We start from the raw sequence: 27,040 nt of genomic DNA on the forward strand, positions 1-27,040 counted from the left end.
GCATGGTAGGTTATTCTCCTAACTTTGCTCTGGTGATGTTCAGTGTGACTGTAGTCACACTGCAGATTTACCTAAAGTTCATAGCCTTTTTAAAGTAATTTATTAATATGTGTCACTTTAAGGGTAATACTTGCAAATATAATAATACTTAGTCTCTTTTTGGACATAATATCACTAACATACTTGTTATTAGCCACACAGTGTCTCCCTTGATTGTTCAATATTTTGTAATCTAGTCCTATCCTTTGCATACAATCTTAGCTTAATAGTTGTAAGAATGAGATTGTAAGTGGGTTTAGATTTAATTTCCCATGAAACTCTAATCTTAAACATGATTTTCTCTTATGTAACCTAACCTCAGAGTCTCCTCATCTGCCTTAGACTCATTGTGAATATTAACTTTACCTAGCACACTAATCCTTTATTATACTAGATTGAAGGAAGAAATAAATGGCAGTGATGGGAATTAGGAAGACCATGGTATAATTTAGCATGTACACTGTATTGTAAAGTCAGATGGTACAGGACAGGAGGTCAGGAAAATTGATTCATCACCTTGGTGAAATTCAAAATAACAATCATGTCATGGGCTTGAGTAGGCTGGGAAGTGACTGCAAGGCTAACATACATGATGGCTTACATTAAGATACTTCATAGTGATGTAGGCAGAAAATTGAGAGGGTAAATAAAGGCCTCCTTTTTTTCATTTTATATGTTATAATTTTACTTCATTTTATTGTTATAGACAATGTTATATTTGAATAATTTTTTTAAATTTTATTTAATCTTTTTTCACAATTCAGATTTTATTCCCTTCTAACTTTTCTACATCTCATACCTCCTCTCAGTCTCCACAAGGATGTCCCTATCCCCCACCCCCTACCCAAACAGACTTCCCCACTCTCTGGAGCCTCCAATCTCTTGAAGGTTAGGTGCATTTTCTCTGACTTAGCAGTCCTCTGCTATATATACTGAGGGCTTCTTATCAGCTGCTGTATGCTGCCTGGTTGGTGGTCCAGTATCTGAGAGATTTTGGAGGGCCAGGTTAATTGAGACTGCTAGTTCTCCTTCCTACAGTGTTGACTTCCTCCTTAGCTCATCCCACTTTTTCCTTAATTCAACCAAAGTAGTCACCAGCTTCTGTCTATTTATTGGGTGTAAATATCTGCATCTGGCTCTTTCAGCTGGATGTTAGGTCTTTTGGAAGGCAGTCATGATAGGACCCTTTATGTGAGCACTCTATAGGCTTAGTAATAGTGTCAGGTCTTGTCCCTCCACCCCCTGGAAATGGATCCCAATTTGGGCCTGTTTCTGGACCTCCTTTTCCTCAGGCTTTTCTCCATTTTTGTCCCCATAGTTCTTTCAAACAGGAACAATTATGGGTCAGAGTTTTTGACTGTGGGATGGTAACCCCTTCCCTCATTTGATACCCTGTCTTTCTGCTGGAGGTGGGCTCTACAAGTTCTCTTTACCCACTGTAGGGCAGTTCATATAAGGTCCCTCCCTTTGTGTTTTCAAAGCTTCTCACCTCCCCAGCCTCTGGTATATTCTGGAATGTGTCCCCACCTTCCAAGGTTGCCTTTTTCATTCTTTCTGCTGGTCTTCTTCCCCCACAAAATACATGGTCATGTTCCCCTCCTCCCTCCTTGTCCCATTTTCCACCCAGATCTCTCTCTGTCCTCCTCCTGTTATTGCCTTCTTCTCCCTCCCACGTGGGATTGAGGTGTCCTCTCTTGGGCCCTTCAGCTTCTTAACCATTTTGAGTTTTATTGATTGTATCCTATATATTTTATACTCTTTTTTTGGCTAATATCCTCTCATTAGTGAGTTCATATAATGCACTTCCTTTTGGGTCTGAGTTACCTCACTCAGGATGATACTTTCTTGTTCCATCCATTTGCCTACAAAACTCAAGATGGCTTAATTCTTAATAGCTGAGTAGTATTCCGTTGTGTATATTAACGACTTTTTCTGTATCCATTCTTCTGTTGTGGGACATCTGGGTTGTTTCCAGCTTCTGGCTATCACAAACAAGGCCACTACAAACAAAGTGGAACAGGAACCTCTGTGGCATGGTGGGATGTCTTTTGGGTATATGTCTAAGAGTAGTATCATTGAATCTTCAGGTAGATCTATCTATTTTCAGTTTTCTGAGGAATCTCCAGATTTTCAGAGTGACTGTACCAGTTTGCAATCCCACCAGCAATGGAGGAATGTTTCCCTTTCTTCACATCTACAATAAAAATATATTTTATACTATGAAATATCTTAACCATTATTTACATGAAATATCAAAAATATAATCTAGAGAGTGTCTAGAGTCCAATTTTATATAAAAATAACATCTATGTGTAGAACAGTAAGGGGAGAGATGAGTTTCAGAATATAAAGAAAAAAAGCAGCAAAATCAGAAATTATAAAGATATATACATATTTTATTGTTTGAATATGAATTGACTCCAAATTAACACTCATCTACTTTTACCTAATATACAAATGTCAATACATTTTTATTTTCGATAATAGGAAAATTTAGTTTGGATTATTTTTTAAATTATTATGTAGAAAGATGACTCAGCACTTACTATTCTTGGGAGAACAGGATTTGATTGTTAGCACTCACATGACAACTCAAAACCTTCTTGAAATGTAATTACAGGCCTCTGCAGGCACAAGACAATGTCATAGTAGACATCCATACATGCTGACAAAGCACTCATAAACATAAAATAAATAAATATTTTTAAAAGTAAGTTTAATAAATAATTAAATTAAGAATCAATAAAGAAAGAAAGAACCAGCTAAGGGCTGAGGATAGTAATACACACCAGAAGGATCTCTCTGATGGTTTTGTTGCTGGCTTCTTAGAAGTGACACAGGAGGGAAGGAGAGTCTACATTTTTGTTTATCTGAAGGTCATGACACAGTTGTTTGTGAAACAAAATAATATAACAGAAACTCCACATTAATTACATGAGACAACTGCTCTGCATGAACAGGAGGTTGGATGTTGGACATTTGTTCTCTGAGCAGTTTATCCTAATACACAGTTTGGAATTGGCTGTGCTTTGTGACAGTTAAAAGCAAGAGCACTTTATCTGTTATTGTCATTTCTCCGTGGCCTGTAAGATTTGCTCCCTGTCTTCACAGAAGGGAACTTTTCCCAGGTCTATATTCCCACTTGGTGCTTGTGTGGATAGAAGATGAAGAATTCTATACAATTCAGTTTTGAGAAGTTCAGACCTCAAGATGCTATATAAATGATGAATGGAAGTCTATTTTCACTATTTTACTTTTGCAAATCAGACCCTTTATGAGCTACGATAGTAACAACAATTCTATTAAAAGTCTAAATGTATTCATATGCAGACTCTAGCATCATTTCTTTATGGAAAGTAGACCTGCATCAATTTATCTTTTAGATAAATGTGATTCACAATCCCTTTCCTTTTGTACTGTCCTTATTGCTTCATCATTTCACAGCATTATTTTTCTGCCTCTAATCCATGAATAATGAATACAATGTTTTAATGATTCTTGTAAATAGAGACCGTATTTTTTTCTCATGAAGCACAAAGAAAAAATATTCATAATATTTTATTTCTGCCATTGTGCTTGAGATTAATAGCACAATTTCTCATCCACAAAGTTTATTATAGGTCATAAAATGAATGGGATCCCTTTCCTGATTGGCTAAAGAGGAGAGCTTAATCTTATGTAATTATCTTTCAAATCACACATGCATCCATCCAATAAAACTCTCTATTAGATCACTGAACCATTTCACATGATCTTAAAAAGATTAATATTCATTTAAACTTTATATACCTCAAAATATATCTCTACGTAGTAAGTTTCTTTTTTATTATATACTCTTTTCTTTTCTTTTTCTTTTTAATTTTACCTGTGTTAGTGCTTCTCTTGCTTATAAGTCTATGGGTGGATGTGAGATCACTTGAAACTGGAGTTACAAACAATTGTGAGTTGCTATGTTGGAGTTGGCATTTGAACCCATTTCCCCTGGAAGTGTAGTCAAGTTCTCTTAATCATTGAACCATCTCTAGCCTGCTAAATTTCTCAAAGAAAAACAAACAACAAAAATTCACTAACATACTACCTCATTAGGTAGTGAAAGAAAATAATGAGGGGGAAAATATCGATGACCAACTATTTTATTACAATTTCCTCTGATTTCCAAAAAAGTAAAACAAACAATCAACAGCAACAACAACAACAACAAAAAGATCAAAAGTCTTAGATATCAAGATGCTACTCCACTTTCATACAAACTTTCTTTTGCCACATGCCATAACTATTTTCTACAAGGAGCATCACCTTCAATTATCAGACACTTAACCTTTCTTTGTAGGCTTTCATGTGCATATGTGTATGGTATGAGGGTCTTGAGTGTGGGTATATAGGTATCAGGGTCATAGTATACTGTTCATTCTCTAAGTGTCAGTTTTATACTTACAAGGCAAACACCTACCTGTGAGCTATCTTGTTGCCCAAGTATATTTAAAGCAGACAAGTAAAACAGATAACTATTGAAAACAAAAGCATCAGTGGGTCTGTTGCTGTGTCAACAGGTTCCCAGAGATTTTCCTTGTTAGCTGAGCACTTGAGTATTGTTCTGTTCGACCCTTTTTCAGAGTAAACGTTTCCTGTTAGAAAGAAAGTGAGAAACTGAGGAAGTCCAATAAAATCACTATATGGGTTTGGTGTATGAAGAGTCACTATGATGTAATATATTTTTACACAGACTGGTTGTGGAAACATCTTGTAACCCAATGGTTTATATTCATTGGTATATGTATTCATTCATCTTTAGATAGTCAACTTTCCTATACTAGAGTGCATTTTCTACCAAGCAAATATTTCTTTTTCTTTTTAACAGAAAAAAATCAAATCTTACATTAAGTAAAGCAGACATAAAACAAATATATTCAGAATTTAAATTGTCTTGATATTTTGGTTTCTCTTCAAACCATATAAATCTTTCAAAATTTTAATTTGCTTGCAAATCTTATTCTTAAATACATTAAAAAAAAACTATTTTCAAAAGTTGCTTGTTATCCTTTATTTTTGTAACATGATGAAGTATATTCAACTTAATTCAGTAAGTAAAGGTTAAATTTGAGTATTTTAGATGTGGCTTACTAAGATATTAAAAAGTACCACTCATTTATTCAAAAATAATAAATATCTGTAAGATTTTAAAAATTAAAAAAGAAGACATTTTAATTCTAATACAAATGCCTTACAAACAGGAGACTAAGCAAATCTCTTCCCAACATAAAATACATTGTTGGAGTTTGACAGAATGCAATGGACGTATAGTGTCAGAACTGACGAAAAACTTCAAACACAAGCAATCAGTAATAAGAGTGAGGGTCACCTTGGGTCTTAAAATGAATGGAGGCAAGGGACAGACCTTTCCTGCACTCAAGTCTTTGTTTTAATGTGGAAATGTCACAAGGCTTCTGCTGACTTCAGAGTACTACCTGGAGGGAGCACGGAAGCATAAATGTCACTGAACCTCAAAGGCAGCCAACTCTTGACTGTGGCATGATCTGGCATGTGTCTAGGAATCTTATTAAGCTGTGTGCACAATGCATAAAACTACCTCATCCATTTTTCTATGCTAATCATAACCTTAATTTGGCTATAGTTTATAAACAGTAGGGACACTTTCATTTTTTCTTTCTGTGGATGTGTGAAAACAGAAAAAATGTAAAATTTTAAAATATTTTAAAATATAATGGCAGGTGAATACAACTCATGTTAGGAAAACTAGAACCCTAGCTGTGAATGGTGCTTCTGCAACATATATAGACAAGTGCATTGCCTTCTGGCAATGTGGCTATAAAGAATGGGTATGCAATACACATCACTGACATACTCAAATTCATGTGCATTTGGTTTCAGCTATTGTCTGACAACTAATGGGCCAAGTAAGCTCTTATGAATGTGAAAAATGATTATATTTTTTGTCAGATAGTAGGAAAATACCTTGGAGAATACACAGGGATTAAGACTTATGCCAGAAATGCCTGAAGTGAGTTTCTATTGAAATATGGAAACAGAAAACTAGATTAAAGTATCTTCATTCAATAGTATATTGGTGACAACCAAAGATGAAGCTTTTTTCTGGAACTGTTGTGATTGGTTCTAATTTTCCAGTTGTGTGTCCAGCAGTCAGTTACCTTCTTCGTTTAATGGTTTGCAACCATGGAAAACTGGAGGCTGGTTTTCTTTCTGATTCTGGAGCTCCAATTCAGAACTGCATATCAGCTAATTTATCCACCTCCATTCAACATCCTTCTTTATTAGTCTTATAATTGAATTACAGATGCTTAATTACTCAAACATCCGCTAGAATAGAAAAATTAAAGAAAAGTATATGAATATAGAAAGTGAGAAGAAAACATGACTGCATGACTGAACTGTGATAGTTTTAATGAGAAATGGCCAAACATGTTGCAGGCATTCCCTTCCATGATGCTGTTTGAAGAGGTGGTATATCCTTGTGAGAGCAAGCATATCACTGTAGACTGGCTTTGTTAGTTTACAGCCTTGACACCACTTCCAGTCTATGCTTCGCTTCATGTTTGTTGAAGATGTTATCTCTCAGCTTTCTGATCCAGTCACCATACAGATGTGATCTCTCAGCTTCATTTTCCAGACATGAAGCCTGCTCCTGGTTACCATGTCTCCACACCATGATGGGCTTTCATGTATCTGGAATCATAAGCTAAAATAAATCCTTTATTCTATAAGTCATTTTATTCATGTGTTTCACAGCACTAAAAAAGCAACATGTGATTTGATGCTCAAATCAAAATCATTCAGCCAAAACGATGTGCTTGTTTTGTGGTGATTTTAACATATGACAAATTGTTCTTAGTGTTGTAATTTGAATGCTTCAAGCTGAATCTAATCTACTTAATTAATAACTATATTTTCTCTGTTGTGGTACTGAAAATGAATGATTTATGTATTTGTGTCGGTGCACATGTGCATGTGGGTACTCGCTCACCAGTAAGATAGTACATCCATGTGTTGAAGAAAGTGATTGAATTTGGATGTCTTCATCAGTTAAGCTTTACCTTACTTTTTGAGACAGAGTCTATTACTGAACATAGAGTTCACGTATTGACAAGCCTAACCTGCTAGCAAGCTCGAGATTAACATGCCTCTTGCTTTGGATTGCCATATACTCTACCAAGGGCAATCTTTTAACATGGATTCTGGGATTCTGAACTGAAGTCTCTGCCGTTGCTCAGTAAAAGACTCCTCAGTGAACTATCATCCAAGCCTCAAGTTCTTTGTTAAGCAAACATGACTGTACAATGAAAAAACCAAGCTATAATTTTTATGGAGTATACTTGTACCTCAGGGACAAAAGTTTTTAAACATGTTCTCTCTCTCTCTCTCTCTCTCTCTCTCTCTCTCTCTCTCTCTCTCTCTCTCTCTCTCTCTCTCTCTCTCCCTGTCTCTCCAAATTCATACAGCATGGTCAGAATGCTAGCTAGGATACTATACATATTTTGACCATATATATCAAAAGAAAAAAAAGAGCCATTTGTGTGATTCATGCTATATTTTTAAAGGTCTACACTCATGCAGATATTGGCAGAATCTCATTCATTACTCAGCTATTGTAAAACTAAAATGTACTCTGCAAACATGTATTTTCCAGCAATTCCTACTTTTCCCTATATTTAAAGTAGATAGAAAAACAAATATCAAAACTTCAGAATTTGTATTTTGCTAATGTTCAAGTACATGTGAAAAAAATCTGTCTGGCTACCTCCAAAGGTGCTGCCCATGGGAGATTTTCCATATTCTGTGTCTCAACTTCAGATACAGAATCAAGAAAACATTTTCCTCATAAAATGACTCAGAAGAGCCAAGTACAAAATGGGTTTCCTCTGGGAAAAAAATCCAAAGAAATGATAGTACCAATTTAAGATAAAATATGACACTAAGACAGTGTATCTATAGTCTTTAATTTTTAATTGACTGATAAAATTTCATCAAAATACATATTTTTCATGATTGGCACTCATTTTTGTGAAAGGCATAAATGTTTTAGAAGACCAAATTGTGTGATATAAATCACTACATTAATTTGAAGTTATGAATATGTTATTTAAATTCTTTATTCATTTATAAATAGGTATATATGTTGAAAGACTGTTTTTGCTGAGCCTGAGTCCCTCCACTTTTAAACTGAGAGGGTAGTTACCTCAAAGAATTGCCTGCCAGTAGTGACTCTTTCTGGATATCAATTGAATATACTTTACATTATTGACATTAACACCTGAAATCACATCAAAAATTCAATTGAAAGTAATCGCATATTGCTCTATGGATGTACTGATTTACACACTCAAAACCTTATTTATAGATATGGGGCACTGTGAAGACATTAGGGATAAAAATGAAAATACCTACAATTTTGATTCTATTCAAGTAGGCCTTTGAACCTTTTGGCAGGAAACAGACATGAGCCCATCTATGTTAAGTTAAAATGTAGTCAGGTCAGATATCACATAGCTTAGCCTGATTTTATAGTGTAGATTTTCTACTACATTATAAGATTGACTCATTGGAACGTCTAGAAAAAAATACCCTTTTATTTATTTTTTCTTTTCTCACCCTTTTCATTATCTTTAATCTTTTTTATAGTCCAGCCATTATCCCCCTCCTGTTCTGCCCTCCAACAGTTCCTCATCCAGTTTCTCCTCCCTTGTCTCCAAGAGGATGTCCCCAAATCACATGAACAAAGTCCATAGGGCCAGCAGAATGAATGGAAATATGCAGCCTCAGGAGTTAGGAGGTGGGGAGACCTTCTGCAATGTACCAGAGACCTGGGAGATGAGAGGATCTCAGGACTCAAAGGTAGGGACCTTAGATAAAATGCCCAACAGTGGGGAGAGGGGATATGCAGAGTCCATCTCCAGTAGAAAGAAAGGGCATCAAGTGGAGGGATGGGGTTGTCATCCCACAGTCAAAAACTCTGACTCAGAATTGTTCCTGTCTAAAAGAACTGTTGGGTAAAATTGCCTTTTATGAATATTAGTAAATATTGTTGAGTGCTTTAGAAACATATTCAGGTTACAAAACCTGTCATAAAATTTGTCAGGGAAAGAAAATATTTCCAGAAATTAGACTCTGACATCATGGGCTGATTTAGGGATTTAATTCAATTTTAGATGTCTGGGTTTTCTACCTCAAAGACCAATTAAATTGTTGCAATATAAATATAAGACTTTTCCTAAGTTAAATATTACATTACTTCTCAGTACATATGCTTTAGTGAAGTGTCACACTATAGGAATATACTATCATACATCAAATACATACTCACATGAAAACGTAACCAGTAGCACAATTATGCATAGGAATATTTTATTTAAATATACAAGTTTTATTTTCATGCATTTAGTGCTGTCCACTAGAGATTTAATGATCTATCAGAGACTCATACCTGGAGGAACTGAATTCTTCCTTTCTCAACAAAAAATTGATTGCCTGTAGCTCTTCACCTAAGGTGGGGCTTTGAGAAATGTTCCCCAGCTCACACTGCCATTTTATTGATGTCATCACGTGGGTACTGTTTAGGCACTCATGCTGTTGGGCTTTCAATGGTGTAGCATCTTTGCACACAACTTTGAAGCCAGCACTCAGGGTCATATACTGTGGCATGTCATAATTTATCTCCTTTTATACTACCTTTCTTCTAATTTTCTTGTGTATGATGGGTGTGTGAGGGGAAGGTTCATGTGCACACAGTGACAAGAAATATACACTTTAGAGTGTTGTCATTCTTCAATAGGTTGCCAAGGTCCATTTTCACTGGTCTCTAGCTCTCTGAGTTAACTAGAGTGGTGAACCCGAAATCTTCTTGTCTAAAAACTTCAAGCACTAGGGTTGCAAGCAGGCCCTACTATAATTGACTTTTTAAATAGGTGCTGGGAATCTCAACTTTGTTATATGTGCTTGTACAATAAGCACTTTGCTGAATCATCTGCCAAGTCCCCTACTTATTTATTCACATAATTTGCAATTGAAAGCTTTTTACAATTATTTAATCAAGAAATACTTAGAAATAAAAACAGTTGTTCATAATTTCTGTTGAAATTAACTGCTTTAAAAATGTGTGCTGTTAAAAATTATTTATTAATTGTCACACAGAATAATTCCATGTTTATTTCTGTAGTGATTACAGTGTTAATAGGAGTGGGGACATTAGTTATTTACAATTCTTTGTCTTTAAAGAAGAAATAAATTATAATTTATGGACGAAATGGTTCATATGATTTGATATTTTAAAAATCTTTGTTCTGCCAATCAGAAATAATATGTTCCACATTTACTCATGCTTTATTGTTTTGTATTCTATATAAAAGGAAATAAATATCAACATGGTATGTAGGGATAAGTTATTGAACTCATGACAACATAATTATGTTTTAATGCACAGTATTGAAGAATACTCTCTCAAGGATAATCAATGCAAGATTTACATCTATCAATCTCTAATTCTGTAGGAATATCTGATTCATCAAAACTAATCAGACACTGGCATCTTCAGGGATGGAGTAGCTTATTCATATTTAATATCATGATTTACATATATGACCTAATTTATGGATACATAACTTATTAATATCCTTTTAAGTTATTAATTAGATTTCCATTTGCTTTTCATAAATTTCTTCTTTTTATCACTACCAGTATTATTATTATTGATTTAGTTTAAGAAGCAATACAGATTATCTATAATTACAGTTATAACTCTACAGGTAGTTTAAAGATGTTTTAAGGTTGAAGATTTTAATTTTGATAAGAGCACACTCAGAATTTAAGGAATTTGATCTTATTTTACAAACACAACTTGAACTCTCTCTATAAAACCTAAGAAAGACTAAATAAGAGAGAGAGATTATTTAAATTCCTCTATGGAGTCCTCTATGATTGTTTCCCTAAATCGTGGCTACAGTACTTTATAAGCGCTAGCCCAGGAAGGAAGACTTTGAAATTCTCTCTGACTTCACCTCTGTGGCAGAGGTCTATGAGGCAATCTACACACAGAGGGACAGATTTTCGGAGTAGTCATTACTTTGAGTGAAAGAACAGAATGTTGGGAGAGAACGACTAATAATGGCTTTTCCCAGTTGATGCTTGATAAGGCAAATATAGCAATCAAAAATGATAAATGTCAGGATATTTGCTGATTTCTGTTGGTATATAGTTAGCATGCATAAATATGATTTAGAAATATTTTAAGAAAATATTTCTTAAAAATATATTAGGAAAACTTTACTTCACCTCTCACTTTGAATGCTATGGAGTAACTCATAAATATCACAGACATAGTATAAATATGTAAGGATCATCTTTATCTATGAACAACATATCACTTAGAGATACATCAGAAAAAAATCAGCCCTCCCTTTTGAGGCACCTAGATGAAATTATCTATATCATTCTGCAGGAGAATCAAGTCATGACCTTTCAGTTGGAGACTTTTATGAAATACTGATATTAGAAAAACTTAAAATTCTTTCATAACTCTCCAAACACAAACATATTAAAGCCTTGAGGTAAACTGAGCTTACCATATGACTAAGTTTTTTTAATCATAAATATATTTTTTGAGAAAAATCATTCGTGATATAAGATGCTTATAGAAAAATTAGTAAACTTGCACAGATTTTTTTGGCATGCTGAGATCTAAATATTTAAGCAAAGTTGTTTTACATATATATATATGATTATGTTTAAGCTAAACTTCTAGATCTCAATGAGTCTTGTCAAAGCACCTACATTAATATTACTATGACGTTACTCTTGTAAAATGATAAACATATTTTCATATGCATATGTAAATATCAATATCCTCTTAGTGAAAGATTGGCATTGTGGACCATTATGTTTGGAAAATAGGAACTGAGAATGTAAGGCAGAATTTAGAAATATAGGGTTTTGTTTATTTGTTTGTTTGTTTTGGGTTGGTTTTTGGATTTTTCTTTTCGTTTTTGTTTTTGTTTTGTTTTCACATAGCAAGCCCATGGATGAGTAAGGAGATAATGACATAAGCACACATGGTTTTAGAGCCATTGCATCATATGTTCTAGTTCAGCATCAAGAATGTGTGAAGAGTGTGTGAAGAGCCTGAGAATGAAGAAAGGACATCAGTTAAATAATTATTTTAGGAAGAGGAAACCTGTAAAACCATGTACAAGATCTCAGGGTTAAACACAAAAGCTTATCATGATCTAAAATATGAGAATGGCTAAAATTTCAAGGAGGATGTTAGAAAAATAATATTTAACAAATGTTGTCTTTTTATTAGAGGAAAAAATAAAGTTATAAAGTTTGTTCAAGCCTATAATTGAAGGAATATAGGAAACATATTAGGAAGAAATATGCCAATATTCAGGGTAACACAGGAAATTATATCTCCAGGGAAATAAGGAAGAGTTACAGGAAATTAATATTTGCAATATTTTAAATTTATAAAACATAAAATTATGAATATATCAATAATTATTCCATTTAAATTAACAATGCTGAAACAAAGCACTTTAAAATTCTATATTCTACCTTTTTGGTGAGATGACATGTTCTCTCATTTTATCTTAGCTTATATTATATTATTTTTATAGCACTGTCTTCATATATAAGTAGATAGCGCACTCCCCTTTGGTTAATTTCATTTCAAAATATTTCTTATTTATATTGGTATCTAACATTCCACAAATGAAGTGGAATTCTCTACATTATATATTAATTGAATCCGAACCTAATCTTAGAAAGACAGTTGGTGAAATGTACCATGGTTTAACTTTACACCAGATTTCTATCTGTTGGAATGTGAAGAGCAGGGCATTGGTAATTATGAAGTGTGCTTGCAGTGATGCGATTTGTGCTGTGAAGTGTGCTTCCGGACACCATTTAATTTTTCTGAAGCCCAACTCTACATTCTATTTTCTTCTAGGGGTAGTAAATTTTGAGATCACACTCCTGATTTTTAAAATGACAGTATGTGACCTAGAACAAAAGGTCAAAGCTCATAAAGCTCATGATATATCCTTGTAACATAGCATAGCATACAACACATGATGAGTCAAGCCACAACATTTGGTTATTCCTCAAGCATTCATTAATGTCGGGTCTACTACATCTGAAGGAAACTCCTACTTTAGTATATATTCCTTCAAAGATACTAATATAATTTAAATTAAAATCTATACTCTTAACATCAATATCTGACATATTAATTTCAATTTATTGGATTGACAAAGTATTATAGTACAAAATGTTCATCAGGAAGATTTCATATTGTCTTTATTATAAAATTCACATAATTTATGACCTCTATATAAGTATTTACATAACATGTTGACACTAATAGACAATGTTCAGAGAATTGTGTTGGAGGATATTTTTCTAGGTCCAAAATTTGTCTGTTTTTAAGTAAATATTTATTCAGTATTTACTGTATATAACATATTAGGTCTTATTTCTTCTCCAGCAATGGACTGTGCAAGGTATTGGATCAAACACTATTTTTTGGCATCAGGTAGTTATGGTTTTAATTCATTGCCCAGTTACAACAGTAAATTTATCTAGGGAAAGGGGAGGACAGTGTATGTAAAGAATTTTATATACATAATATTTTCTGGTCTGCTGTGCTCACCTGTAACATTGTAAGCTACATAAAGTTTCTGAATGTATAAAGTGGACTATAACTCATATATAAATAAATAAGTGACAGGTATGACACACAAAAGTTAATACCTTGAAATAAATGTTATGAAGTCGTTATTCAGTGTAGGAAATTCCTCTAGCTACAAATATAAATCATAAATCTATTTGCCAATTAACAATGAATTGTAAGGCCTTATAATATGAATATTAAATGTATGAATATATTGTCCTTTTATCATTTTCATATTAACATTTAAGATAGAGAAAAGGAAGTAGTTTTAATTAATTATTAAAATTATTATAATAAATGTAATGAATTATTTTAATATTTAATTTATTAAATAATTTAAAAATTATTATAACCATCAAAAATTATTATGACATTATTTTAAGGATAATTAATAATTAAGATAATGCTTTAATTAAGAATGCAAAAAATTGAAATCAGGAAATTCAAAGGTTTCAAACTAATGAAGTTTTTAACCAAGTGTAAAAGCATATCAAGTGTATCTTTACAAAATTAAGGGGTTTATAAAGAATTAATTGCACATGGCTAGAATATGAGAAAACATGCTAGATAGAAGTATCTTTCTATATTTTGCTATTTACAGATATACTTAAAAATATTTTCTTTCTCTGTAATCCAGCAAAATAATGTGTTAGAGAATCAGAAATTTCAGGAGTGCACATTACCTTTTAAAATAGCAATGGGATAAAGTAGGGAGCAGAATGGAGTGATGGCTCAGTAGTCAAGATCTCTTTCTACTTTAACAGTAGACAAAGCTTTGTGTTCCAGCACCCATATTAGGAGGGTCACATATGTCTTAAGTACAGCTCTAAGGTATCTGATGCTAACAGACGTCCATCACTCAGACACACACACACACACACACACACACATACACACACACAATTGAATTTAAAAATAAAGTATAATTTCACAGAAAACACAGTTCTTATTTTTAGTGATATTACATTGATGACTATAACCCATAACTCATTTTTTACATTTTCTTTCTTCCTGCCACAATACTACTTCAAAAATTATCTGAATTCTATGAAATATTATTCTAAAAAGATATGTAAAATTGCAGATGCCTAATGTGCTAATGTGACATTTCTTTTCAAAAGAGAGCCATCTACAAGTCTATTCCTAAATGTTAAAAGAAGAAACTATGAAATATAGTTGATATGTAAAATAGAATCATAGGCTATAATATTTTCCTTGTATGTAAGACTACAAATGCATTTTCAAATGACCAGAAGCTAAATCAAATATCTCAGTCTAACTAGAAACGTATGACCTCTTTAAAATGAAAAAGAATCATGTAATATTTAAACATTTCTTTCTATATCTGATGGCTAACAATGTGACTAACTTTGTTTACCATGCAATTATATAAAATGAGATTTGGAGTAAACATCACTGTTTTAAAAATAGATGACTTTTGGGGAAACAAGTAAAATACTCTGAAGTTCAGTTGTTTGAGCTATATAATGAAAATAATAATCGAAGATATTGCACAGCCATATTGTGAGAATTACTTTTAACAAAGCACCTATATTCTTCACTTAAGATTTTTGTGTGCACTTGGAGAAATTGACCATTTTATTCTCAAAGGACAGAGAATATACTCAAAAAATGATCATTAAACAAAAGAATCCCTACATATAAATTATGTATATATCATATAAATAACATTCTGTATCAAGAGATTAATATAAATTTTTAATGACTGAATCAAAGAATCTATTAAGTATTGCTAGTTACAATACCTAAAGATGGAGCAAATGAAGAATTCCTTGTATTTTCCTTGTATTTAATAAGTATGTTATATATTGGTAAATATGTAATTGGAAAAGAACATACAATGCAAGAATTGTAGTACTGCAGCACTGAGCAGCGCTCATCTTCTAAGGTCACCAAGTCTGCACATGAATAACTGTGTCAATTACTCCATGTCTCTTTATTATCACATCTTTTTTTCCTTTTATGATTCAAAATTGGCTTTCACATATATTTGAATTTCCTTTCATTATACTATTTCTTGATGAGATTAAGAGCCATTTCTTTACTTGTTTTTATGTTTTTTAAAACTTTTATTTATTTATTCATTTATTTCTCTTTTTAAAATTTTTTATTAGACATTTTCTTTATTTACAATATCTCCTTTCCCAGGTTCCACTTAAAAACAAAAAAGAAAAATGAAATAAAATCAGAAAAAAAATAAAATTAAAAAACCAAAACCTAAAACAATCCCCTGTTCCCTCCTTCCCCCTGCTCACCACCCCACCTCTCCCACTTCCTGGCCCTGGAATTCCCCTACACTGGGGCATAGAACCTTCATAGGGCCAAGGTCCTCTCCTCCCATTGATGACTGACTTGGCCATCCTCTGCTATACACATGCTACTGGAGTCATGAGTCCCCCCCACATGTACTCTTTCGTTGGAATTTAGTCTCTGGGAGCTCTGAGGGTACTAGTTATTTCACATTGTTGTTCATGCTAAGGGGGCTTCAAACCCTTCAGCTCCTTGGGTCCTTTCTGTAGCTCCTTCATTGGGGAGCCTGTACTCAGTCCAATGGTTGGCTGTGAGCCTCTACTTCTATTCAGAGACTGCTCCAACTGGGAATACTACCCATATTCAGTCATCAAATCTAGACACTATTATGGATGCCAACAAGTGCTGGATGATAGGAGCCTGAGATAGCTATCTCCTGAGAGGCTCTGATAGTACATGACTAATACAGAAGTAGAGGCTCATTTATTTCTTTACACTCCAAACTTTATTCTACCCATCTTGGTCCACATCCCATACCTCCTCCCCAAGCCCTGTCTCCATAAGATGTCCCAAGACCCCACACCCCTACCCAACCAGTTCTCTAAACTCCCTGGGGCTCCCAGTCACTTTGAGAGTTACGTGCATCTTCTCTGACTGAACCCAGACCTAGAATTCCTCTACTGTAGGTGTGTTGGGTTCCTCATATCAGCTGGTGTATGCTGCCTGGTTGGTGGTCCAGTATTTGAGAGACCTGGGGGGGGGGGCAGGTTGATAGAGACTGCTGGTCCTCTTATAGGGTTGCCCTCCTCTTGCTTCTTTCAACTTTTCCCTAATTCAACCACAGGGATCAGCAGCTTCTGTCTATTGGTTTGGGTACAAATATCTGCATCTGACTCAGCTGCTTGTTGTGTTTTTCAGAGGGCAGTCATGATAGGTTCCCTTTTGTGAGTACTCCATAGCCTCAGTAATAGTGTCAGGTCTTGAGACTTTCTTTTGAGCTGGATCCCACTTTAGGCCTGTTGCTGGAACTTCTGTTCCTCAGGCGCCTCTCCATTTCCATCCCTGCAGTTCTTTCAGACAGGAACAATTATGAATGAGAGTTTTGACTGTGGGATGGCAACCCCCTCCCTCACTTGGTGCCTTGTCTTCCTGGTAGATGTGGGCTCGAGAAGTTCCTTCTCCTTACACTTCAGCATTTCATCTAAGGTCCCTCCCTTTGAGTCCTGAGAGTATCTCACCTCCCAGGCTTCTGGTGCTTTCTGGAGGGTCCCCCCAAACTCCTACCTCCTCAGCTTGCCTGTTCCCATTCTTTCAGCTGGCTCTCAGGGCTTCAGTCCTTTTGTTTACCCAATACTAGATCAGGTTCCCCTCTTGCCTGCCTCCCGCACCCTGTCCACTTGCCCACCCAGGTGCTCCCTCCCTCCCCACTTGTATTTGCTTTCTTATCTCAGCTGTGACTGAGGCTTCCTAATTTGGGTCCTTCATCTTATTGACCTTTTAGAGTTCTGTCGACTGTATCTTGGGTATTCTGTACACTTTTCTTTTTGGAACGCTTTATGAATTTGGGTTTCATCCTTGAGTAGGGTCCATGCTAATCTTCTCTGTATCATTCCAATTTTAGTATATGTGCTGCCGAAGCGAGCACATTTTTTCGAGGGAAGAGGGTTTCGAGACAGGGTTTCTGTGTGTAGCTCTGGCTGTCCTGGAACTCCTTCTGTAGACCAGGCTGGCCTCGACCTCAGAAATCCACCTGCTTCTGCCTCCCAAGCGCTGGGATTAAAGGTGTGCGCTACCACCGCCCAGCTGAATACTTCATTAGGAGATTCTCAGCCATTCTAGATTCCTCTATTGTGAATTCTTTGTTTAGTTCTTTACCCCATTTTTTTTATTGGGTTGGGTTTTGTTTTGTGTTTTGTTTTTGGTTGTTAGCTTCTTGAATACTTTATATATTTTGGATATTAGCCCTCTATTATATGTAGGGTTAGTGAAAAATTTTCCCAATCTCTAGGTTGCCAATTTGTTTTATTAACTATGTCCTTTGCCTTACATACGTTTTCTAGTTTCATGATGTCTCATTTATCAATTCTTGATCGTGTTTTTAGATGTAAATACAAATATATTTACTGGACCATTCACTGGAGCATAGATACCTAACCAGAGGCCACAGCAACAAGCAAGCATGGTTTCCTTCCCCCTTAGTGCCTGTTAAATATGTCCACTCTCAATGAAAATGTTATGTATTCACAGTATCTTTCTTCATATTTTAATTTTAAATAATTATTTTGAATATTAATACAGATATACAATGATACATGATTACATCTACTCTCCATTTTCTGCACACTTATTGCTCCAGATCTCCCTCAACAAGTCCCCTTCACAACTTCATGGCTTTCCTTTTAAGATAAATAAATAAATGCTTAAGTCTTTTTAGTGTTGCAGATATGTGCATGGGTGTCAAGTCACTAAAAGGATCATAGGCCTATCAGTGGCCCAGAACCATCAAAGAATGAGTTTTCCTCCCCTTGGAGGCTATTAACTTCCTGTTGTTACTTACTGAACTGTACTTAAACCCTGATGAAATTTTAGCTGGTTTGATCATGTTTGTGTCTTCTGTAGTAACTTTTATCCATGAGCTCATAAGGGTACTAGTTATGCCATGCCCACTAGACAGTATTGCTAGCATTTCTACCCTCTGCCTCTTACATTTTTACTGTCACCTCTTCCTGAATGTCTCTTGAGCCTTCTCGGGAGATGGAGAGTTTGTGAAAAGATGTCTCATATAAAGTTCAATACTCACAGACAATCTCAGAACAACAACAACAATAAGAATAAACCAACAAACCAACCAAACAACAAAACACAAAAAAGGAAAATCTTCACAGTACATAGTAAGGGATGATATTTGCTATCTATTTGCACCTATCCACCATTTTCTCCTTTCCTTTAATATTCTCTGGATCCATTTTTCTTTGCTCATGAACATGTCTTATTAGATATACAAAGAAGACTAAAATTTATGAGTTGATTAGCAAAGCAAAATATAATGTGAAGAAAAGTATAATATTCTTGGATGATCAAGTGTGTATGTGTATATGTGTATGTTTACTGAATATATAAAGAGAGAAAGAGAGAACAAGGGACATAGAGACAGAAAAAGAGGAGTTTATGCATACATGTGCATATATCCTGGGAGTTTGAGAATCAAAAGGAGAAAAAATAGTTTCCATGAGGAGTAGGAATCTTAGTTATCTACTACCAATTCATATTGAATGCTGCCTGATTGCATAAAACTAAAATATATGATAGTGATAGTGCTCAAATTATGGTTTTAGAAATTACTGCATTCTAAAAAGCACAAATTGTTGAAGTCATACTACGTTTATGACAACAGAATGAAGAAGAAAGTAAATAAGTTGTTCATAGCGATGAAATTTTTACACATGAAATAAATGTACCATCGTTGAGTCAGGTTTTCAGTTGTGAGATACATTTAACGAGAGTGTTTATAATAAAAAAAAATTCTTTTGATAATTGTAGGTTAGATAATTTGTCTTTTATTTATTATTCAAGTTTAATATGAAAAAAGTTAAACTGGCCATATTTCTTTATTTCAAGATTTCTTTATTTGATTTATTTATGTTTTTTAGATCTTCGAGTACTTCATACTATATGATTTAATTTTAAATGCCCCATCTCCTCTAATTAAGCTTCCATGCTATGCCCTAGCCATCCAACATTGCTACGGATAAGTTTAGGTCATCAAATTGATTAGGCATTCTAAGACACTGACACTGATGTTTTCATTTTCTTATAAAATCTCTATGGGCAGTTTTTATTTTCAACACTTGCCTAAAACAAAAAATGTAACTGTGAAAATTACAACATAGAAAATATTTAAACACATTAGAAATAGTATAAATATAGAAGAGATTCTGAATTTGTTTAAAAGGGTTAATTTCATATTACAAAATATAATAAAATATAAAGAGATAATGTTAAAATACTGCTAACACTAAATTAGATGTACCAAAAATTGATCTTTTGGTTCAAAATAACAATGCTTTTTCTGTCTTTTGAATGTGATTGCTTTAAATTTGTAGGAAAAAAATGTCTCTTCTCTCTCACTAGAATCATGATTTTATAGAACCAAGACATCCACATTTAAAGTTTCCTACGTATAAGTTTTAGTAAGTAAGTGCATCAGAAAATGAGAAAACAAACTAAAATGATAAAGATATGGATTCTCTATCTTATTACAGTGAATTAGATGCTCAGGGCTTGGGTATCATTCAATACTTCCCAAAAGCCATGTAACTCATCACTTCCAAAAGCCAAGAATAAGGTTCTGATGTAGATTTATGGACTTTTATCTTGACTTTGCTTTAATTTCAACCCAAAGCAGATATCATGCACCACACCATAATCATTATATTACATCATCAAACCTCTTTTTAGCAAAATTAAATTATATTTAGCCTTTCTATCTATTCTTGCCTCTGTTACAGGAAAATGGCACATTTAGACACTAAAGTTATCTTTAAATTATGAAGATGGCTATGCTAACCATTTATATAAATATTTTAAAGATTATTTGCTATTATAATACTTTTGTTTACCTTCTTTTTTGGTCTGGTAATTTTTTGTGCAAATAGTTCAAGTACATGTAATTAAGTGGCTTCTTCCTTTCTTGAGACTTTTTCCATTTTAAGTTTACTATTTTTGAAAGTTGTTGTTCTATATTTTACTTTAACTTTGCTTTGGATTTCATCATGTAGAGTTTTGCAGTTATTATTTTGTGAAAAATTAGTTTCCTAAGCTGTGTAAGATGAACATTAAAATTGCTTCTGAAAAGCTTAATTCAGTTGCTTAATTGTTGTCTAAACCTAGACATTTATTTTTTTCACCTTACATCCCAATCACTGCACCTATTCCTGGTCACTCCTTCCATAATCAGTTTTCCCTCCCATTTCTCTGAGAGAAGGCTCTCCTTGGGTATACTTCCACCCTGTACATCAAGTCTGCAGGGTTAGGCATATCAGCTACTACTGGGGCCAGACAGGTAGCCCAGCTTGAAGAATATATCCCACAGTAGGCAACAGCTCTTGGGGTAGCTCTCTAATTCAGTTGTTCAGAACTCATAAGAAGACCAAGATGAACATCCACTATATATATGCTAGCAGGCCTAGGACCAGCTTCTGCATGATCTTTGGTTAGTATTTCAGACTCTGGAAGCCCCAAAGGGTCCAGGTTAGTTGGCTCAGTTAGTCTCCCTGTAGAGGTCCTATCAACTTTGGGTTGTTCAGGCTTTCCCACAATTTGGGGGGAGGAAGAAATGTAATTCATGGTTGTTTTGTTGTTTTATATCAGTTTTAAATCATTAACTCTGTCTTCTCAACTAATATTTTATTGGATATTTCATGAATTTACATTTCAAATATTATTCCCTTTCCCGGGTTCCCTTCTAGATCATCCCTCTCCAATCTCCCCTCCCCCTGCTTCTATGAGGATGCTCCCTCTCCCAGTTATCCACTGTAATCTCAATGTCCTTGCATTCCCCTACACTGGAGAAGCAAGCCAACAGGACTAAGGGTTTTTACTTCTATTTATGCCCTAAAGGCCATCCTCTGCTACATATGCAGCTGGAGCTATGGGTCCCTCCATGTGTACACTTTGGTTGGTGTTTTGGTCACTGGGAGTTCTGGGGATGGGGTCTGGTTGGTTGATATTCTTGTTCTAGTTGTAATGACTCTCTCAACAGCTGTGAATGAGTCCTGAGTGAAATATATAATATTTTCTTTATTTACATTTCAAGTGTTATTCCCTTTCCTGGTTTCCTCCCTCACCTGAAACCGCATATCCCACCCCTTTCTCTGTTTCTATGCAGGTGTTCTCCACCCACCCACCCTCAGATTTTCCTACACTGGGGCTTTCAGCCAGCCCCTCCCATTGATGCCTGACCACGCTATCTTCTGCTACATAAGCAGCTGGAGCCATGGGTCCCTCCATATGTACTCCTTGGTTGGTGGCTTAGTCCTTGAGAGCTCTAGGGGGTCTGGTGGGTTGATATTATTTTCTTCCTATGGGGTTGCAACCCCTTCAGCTCCGTCAGTCCTTTCTCTAACTCCTCTATTGGGGACCCCGTGCTCAGTCCAATGGTATGCTGTGAGCATCTGCCTCAGTATTTGTCAGGCTCTGGCAGAGCCTCTCAGGAGACAGCTATATCAGGCTCCTGACAGCATGCACTTCTTGGCATCCACAATAGTGTCTGGGTTTGGTAACTCTATATGGGATGGATCCCCAGATGGGGCAGTCTCTGGGTGGCCTTTCCCTCAGTCTCTGCTCTACACTTTATTTCTGTATTTGCTCCCATGAGTATTTTCTTACCCTCTCTAAGACGGACCAAAGAAACCACTTCTTGAGATTCATCTGGTCTGTGCATGTATCTCAGGTTATTACCACCTTATCAGTGAGTGCAAACCATGTGTGTTCTTTTTGATTGGGTTACCACACTCAGGATGATATTTTCATGTTATACCCATTTGCCTAAGAATTTCATGAGTTCATTGTTTTTAATAGCTGAGTAGTACGCCATTGTGTAAATAAACCACATTTTCTGTGTCCATTCCTCTGTTGAAGACATCTGGATTCTTTACAGCTTCTGGCTCTTATAATTAAGAATGCTGTGAACATAGTAGAGCATGTGTTCTTGTTATATGTTGGAGCATCTTTTTGGTATATACCCAGGAGTGGTATAGCTGGGTCCTCAGGTAATACTAAGCACAATTTTCAGAGGAACTACCAGACTGATTTCCAGAGGGGTTGTACCCGCTTGTAATCCTACCAGTAGTGAAGGAGTGTTCATCTTTCTCCACATCCTTGCCAGCATCTGCAGTTACGTGAGTTTTTGATCTTAGCCATTCTGACTGGTGTGAGGTGGAATCTCAGAGTGATTTTAATTTTCATTTCCTTGATGACTAAGAATGTTGAATATTTCTTTAGGTGCTTCTTAGCCATTCGATATTCCTCAGTTGTACATTCTTTGTATAGTTTTGTACTCCATTTTTGATAGGGTTATTTGATTCTCTGGAGTCTATCTTCTTGAATTCTTTGTATATATTGGATATTAGCCTTCTATTGAATGTAGGATTGATAAAGATCTTTTTCCAATCTGTTGGCTGCTGTTTTGTCCTATTGACAATATCCTTTGCCTTACAGAAACTTTGCAATTTTATGAACTCCCATTTGCCAATTGTTGATTTTAGAGTATAAGCTATTAGTGTTCAGTTCAGGAAACTTTCCCCTGTGTCAATGTGTTCGAGTCTATTCCCCACTTCCTCTTCTGTTAGTTTCAGTGTTTTTGGTTTATTTGAAGATTTCTTTGAGTTGTTTTTTATTAGATATTTACTGTGAGAGACATAGATGTAGAAGCTGCAATGTGAATTTATCAGGTGGCCCTTGCTCTATGTTTATCTTGATATTGTGTACTGTTGTCTTTTTCTGTGATGGTCTCCATTTTTGATAAGAGAAGCATTTTTCAGGAAGGATTATAGCTACATGTATCTGTTGGTATAAGGATATGACATAGAATGTAGTCAGAACAGTGGAAATATCAACTGATAATATAACTTTTTCCTGGAAGGGAAAAGATCTTACAGGGACCTAGCATTATACAAATAACTACATAGAACACATGACTACTGAAAGAGAGAGAATTAGACTTTTTCAGTATCAGCACATAACTAGAAACCCATTAAAAGTAGTCACCTCTGATACTATATGCACACAAACAATGTAGATGTATCTGCTATTTCTGTATATATGTAATGCATACTTATTCATAAATACAGTAATGAAAATCAAAGAAGACATTATCATTTAAGAGTGTGGGGAAATATAGTAAACCCTGTAGGGAAGAAATAGAGGGGAGAAAATCTTGTAATAGTATTTACTTTATAGTATATAAAAAATAAACAGGTCTAACACAGTAAGTTATCAGAAAATGCAGTATCCAAAATTATTGTGAATATTCATTCTTACTATTTCTTTAAAACTCTATGGATTATTATGTCAGAAAATATTCCAATTGTCTTCAATACTCATAAAATCTATTTTATCACCTACTTATTGTGCCCAAGGCAGTTTGAACTATCTTATACTCTCATGACCAGCTCTATCTTCAAGCCTTAATAGAAGTCAAGAGTTGTCCCTTCACTTGCCTAGATATGAATCTAAAAAGAAATTTCAGTTGTCATATGACTCATAATCATTGTAGGATCACTTATATGTCTTCTTTACATCTAATACTAAGGTGTATTCCTCGGCATTGAGTACACATTTTCTATTCCAAACAGTACACACATGTCCTTATTCACAGATTGTATTCATTGCATGCCACTAGGATGCTGTATGCTTCCTTTCTAATATTTGTCTTGGGCTGCTCCTTCATCTCAGGGTACATGCCACTTTCTCATTTCCACACAGGTATGCGAAAACCTGTCAGATTGCAGTTTTCATTATATACTTCCCATTATTATGCTGTCATCTTGGAACAAGTTTATTTCAAAATCTTTGGGGGAAAATGACAAGAAACAGAGCATTTTTATTTCCTTGTCCCTTCATTAGATTAGAAGTGTCAGGAAAGATTTAGACTATATTTATTTTTTATTAAAGAGAATGAGAGATATTTCTTGGAAAAGGGAAATTGTAGGGAATTTTAACTTTAAATAGTACATTTGTTTGTCGGCAAGTACAGGCTGTAGAAAAGCTTTCTATTCACATTTATGGTGCCTTATATATTAATCCCACGCTATGAGCCATGGTACACTTTTTAAAGATGCAAAAATCATTGTAGTGATTATAAAAATGCTTTGATTAATGAAAATGGTAATAAGCCAAAAATGAACTGATTCAAAGTTAACCTAAAATCAGATGATCCAGGTTATAGAATTAATCACTGATTGAAGGTGCAACTTTAGATAGTAAGCTTCACTGCTGAAAGCTAAAAGTCTCAATCTGTTTCTGATTCTTGTGAATTAAGACAGTTACAGCATCAGATACTGTCTATGAAGTCATTTTCCAATTGCTCGTAGTGATACATTCAGCTGGGAAACATCATGGACCTATGATTACAACATACATGGGATTGGGAGTTTCTGGCCCCACAGATGTAACCCCTAGCTAGTCAGCACAATTACTTCCATTCTGCATTTGTTTTCTACATCCTGGCATTCAAGAAGTTGCACATAGACAATAAGTTGAAATGTTTCTTCTGTCTGTACTGAACATAAGAATATTTTTCTTGTAATTGTTTTCTGAACACCGTCATATAATACTTCTTTGCCCAGCATTCATTGTAGTCTGTGTAAGAATACAGATGTGGTTTCAATAATATGCATGTGCAAAGGTTCTGCTCAATGACAACCTTCTTCTGTAAGGAAGATATAAATCCCCAGGTCTTTGCATCCATGGAATGGGAGGTATGCCATGAATACTGAAGGATGACTATGTTTGCTAATTTTAACTGCATTTCTGGCCGAGAGGGCACTGTAGGCTTGTTTATGACATACTTCATTCTATACCCAATTAAGTATAGTGATGCTTTGGTACATGTCTTAAAATATTTGTCTTCTGCCAAACTGAAAGTTTAGGCAATGTTGTCCTTTCCTATGTCAGTACTTGCTCATGACCATGGCATCCACATATCTAGCAATGCTCCCATTTTCTTCCCCAGTAGGTCTCAGTCAGCAGTTGAATAACTGGATTTGCAGCATGAAAGTCTGTCTGTGGAAAGTGGAAAGTTGCTCTGGATATGTCTACACTGCTCTTTTGTTACTTCTTTGATATTCATCATATTTTATATGCTTAACCTTCTAAAATTAGGAAATTTTCTGTTCTTTTTGACTCAGGAAGTAACATACATGGAAATTATTTTAAAGACATAAAATATGTAAACTAATTACTGTATTGACAAAATAACCATCATTTTCTTAAAGTAAGAGTTCTTTGGTTTATCATTTGCATTAAGTGACAATGTTCCCCACCTAAATATTACACGTTAATAGTCTTTCTTAAGCAAAAACATGAAATAAGAGAGCAACATAAACTACAATATTATGTATACGTTATTAACCATCAATTTACAGAAAGTATAAAATTATCACAATGATACAAAACATCATATTACCTTTCAGACTAATATATGCAACTGTTAAAATATATCAACTATAAATTCTATGACATCACACTAATTCAGACAAGTTTTAGCATTAAAACTACTTGCTTTGTGAGTATTAGTAAATTTAATCTTTTTAACTTGTAATTCCCAAGTTCTTTGACCCAGTAGCTGGTTTATTACACATGCTTCACTGGGTTTACTTATAAATACAGCAGTGTGATACACAGACAAATAGATTCTAAAATGTTGATGGACATCCATGTATGCCAAAAATGCTAATCTATGGTCCAGTTGTCTCAAGGCAACCTCAGAGAGTGATGAATGAAGTCACCCTATATCTTGCTCTGGCCTCTGCATGTGTACATGCACCCAAACACTGAAGTACATACACTACACATTACACATACACAAATACTCACATACAAAAAGAAAGGAAGTTTAAGAGATTATTTGGTGAATAGAAATTCAATGAGGAAAATTTGAATTTACCACAAGTTAGCTGTGTTTACAACACAGCTTAGGATAATTTTTCTATTTGTAACCCTAGACAAATAATATATATATATATATATATACATATGTATATATGTATATATAATATATATATATATTATATATACATATATATATATATACATATGTATATATGTATATATATATTGTGTTTTTATATATATATATATATAAAACACAAAACACTGTTATCTGTAATTCACTGAGTCAAGTATTTCAGTCAATGCCTGTTTGTGTAACATGGCACGATGGCATGCATAGTGCAAAGTACCTCTATGTACAATATGGGTAGGCAATGTCAGAATCTCATATATATTTAAAGTCCTTTGACAATGTGACCCCTT

The 27,040-nt window shown here is 34.6% G+C and overlaps 1 protein-coding gene and 1 non-coding gene across 2 annotated transcripts in view; one reads left to right on the forward strand and one right to left on the reverse strand.

Moving 5' to 3' along the window:
• Positions 1-27,040, forward strand: part of Cntnap2 (contactin associated protein 2) — a 2,139,844-nt gene that overhangs the window by 102,177 nt on the left and 2,010,627 nt on the right. The gene's annotated exons all lie outside the window — the stretch shown is intronic.
• LOC116100093 lies at positions 17,545-17,651 on the reverse strand. The gene has a single exon (XR_004122458.1). It is a non-coding gene; the product is annotated as a U6 spliceosomal RNA (small nuclear RNA).

This window comes from Mastomys coucha, unplaced genomic scaffold (assembly GCF_008632895.1).
Source record: "Mastomys coucha isolate ucsf_1 unplaced genomic scaffold, UCSF_Mcou_1 pScaffold20, whole genome shotgun sequence".
Classification (NCBI taxonomy): Eukaryota; Metazoa; Chordata; class Mammalia; order Rodentia; family Muridae; genus Mastomys; species Mastomys coucha.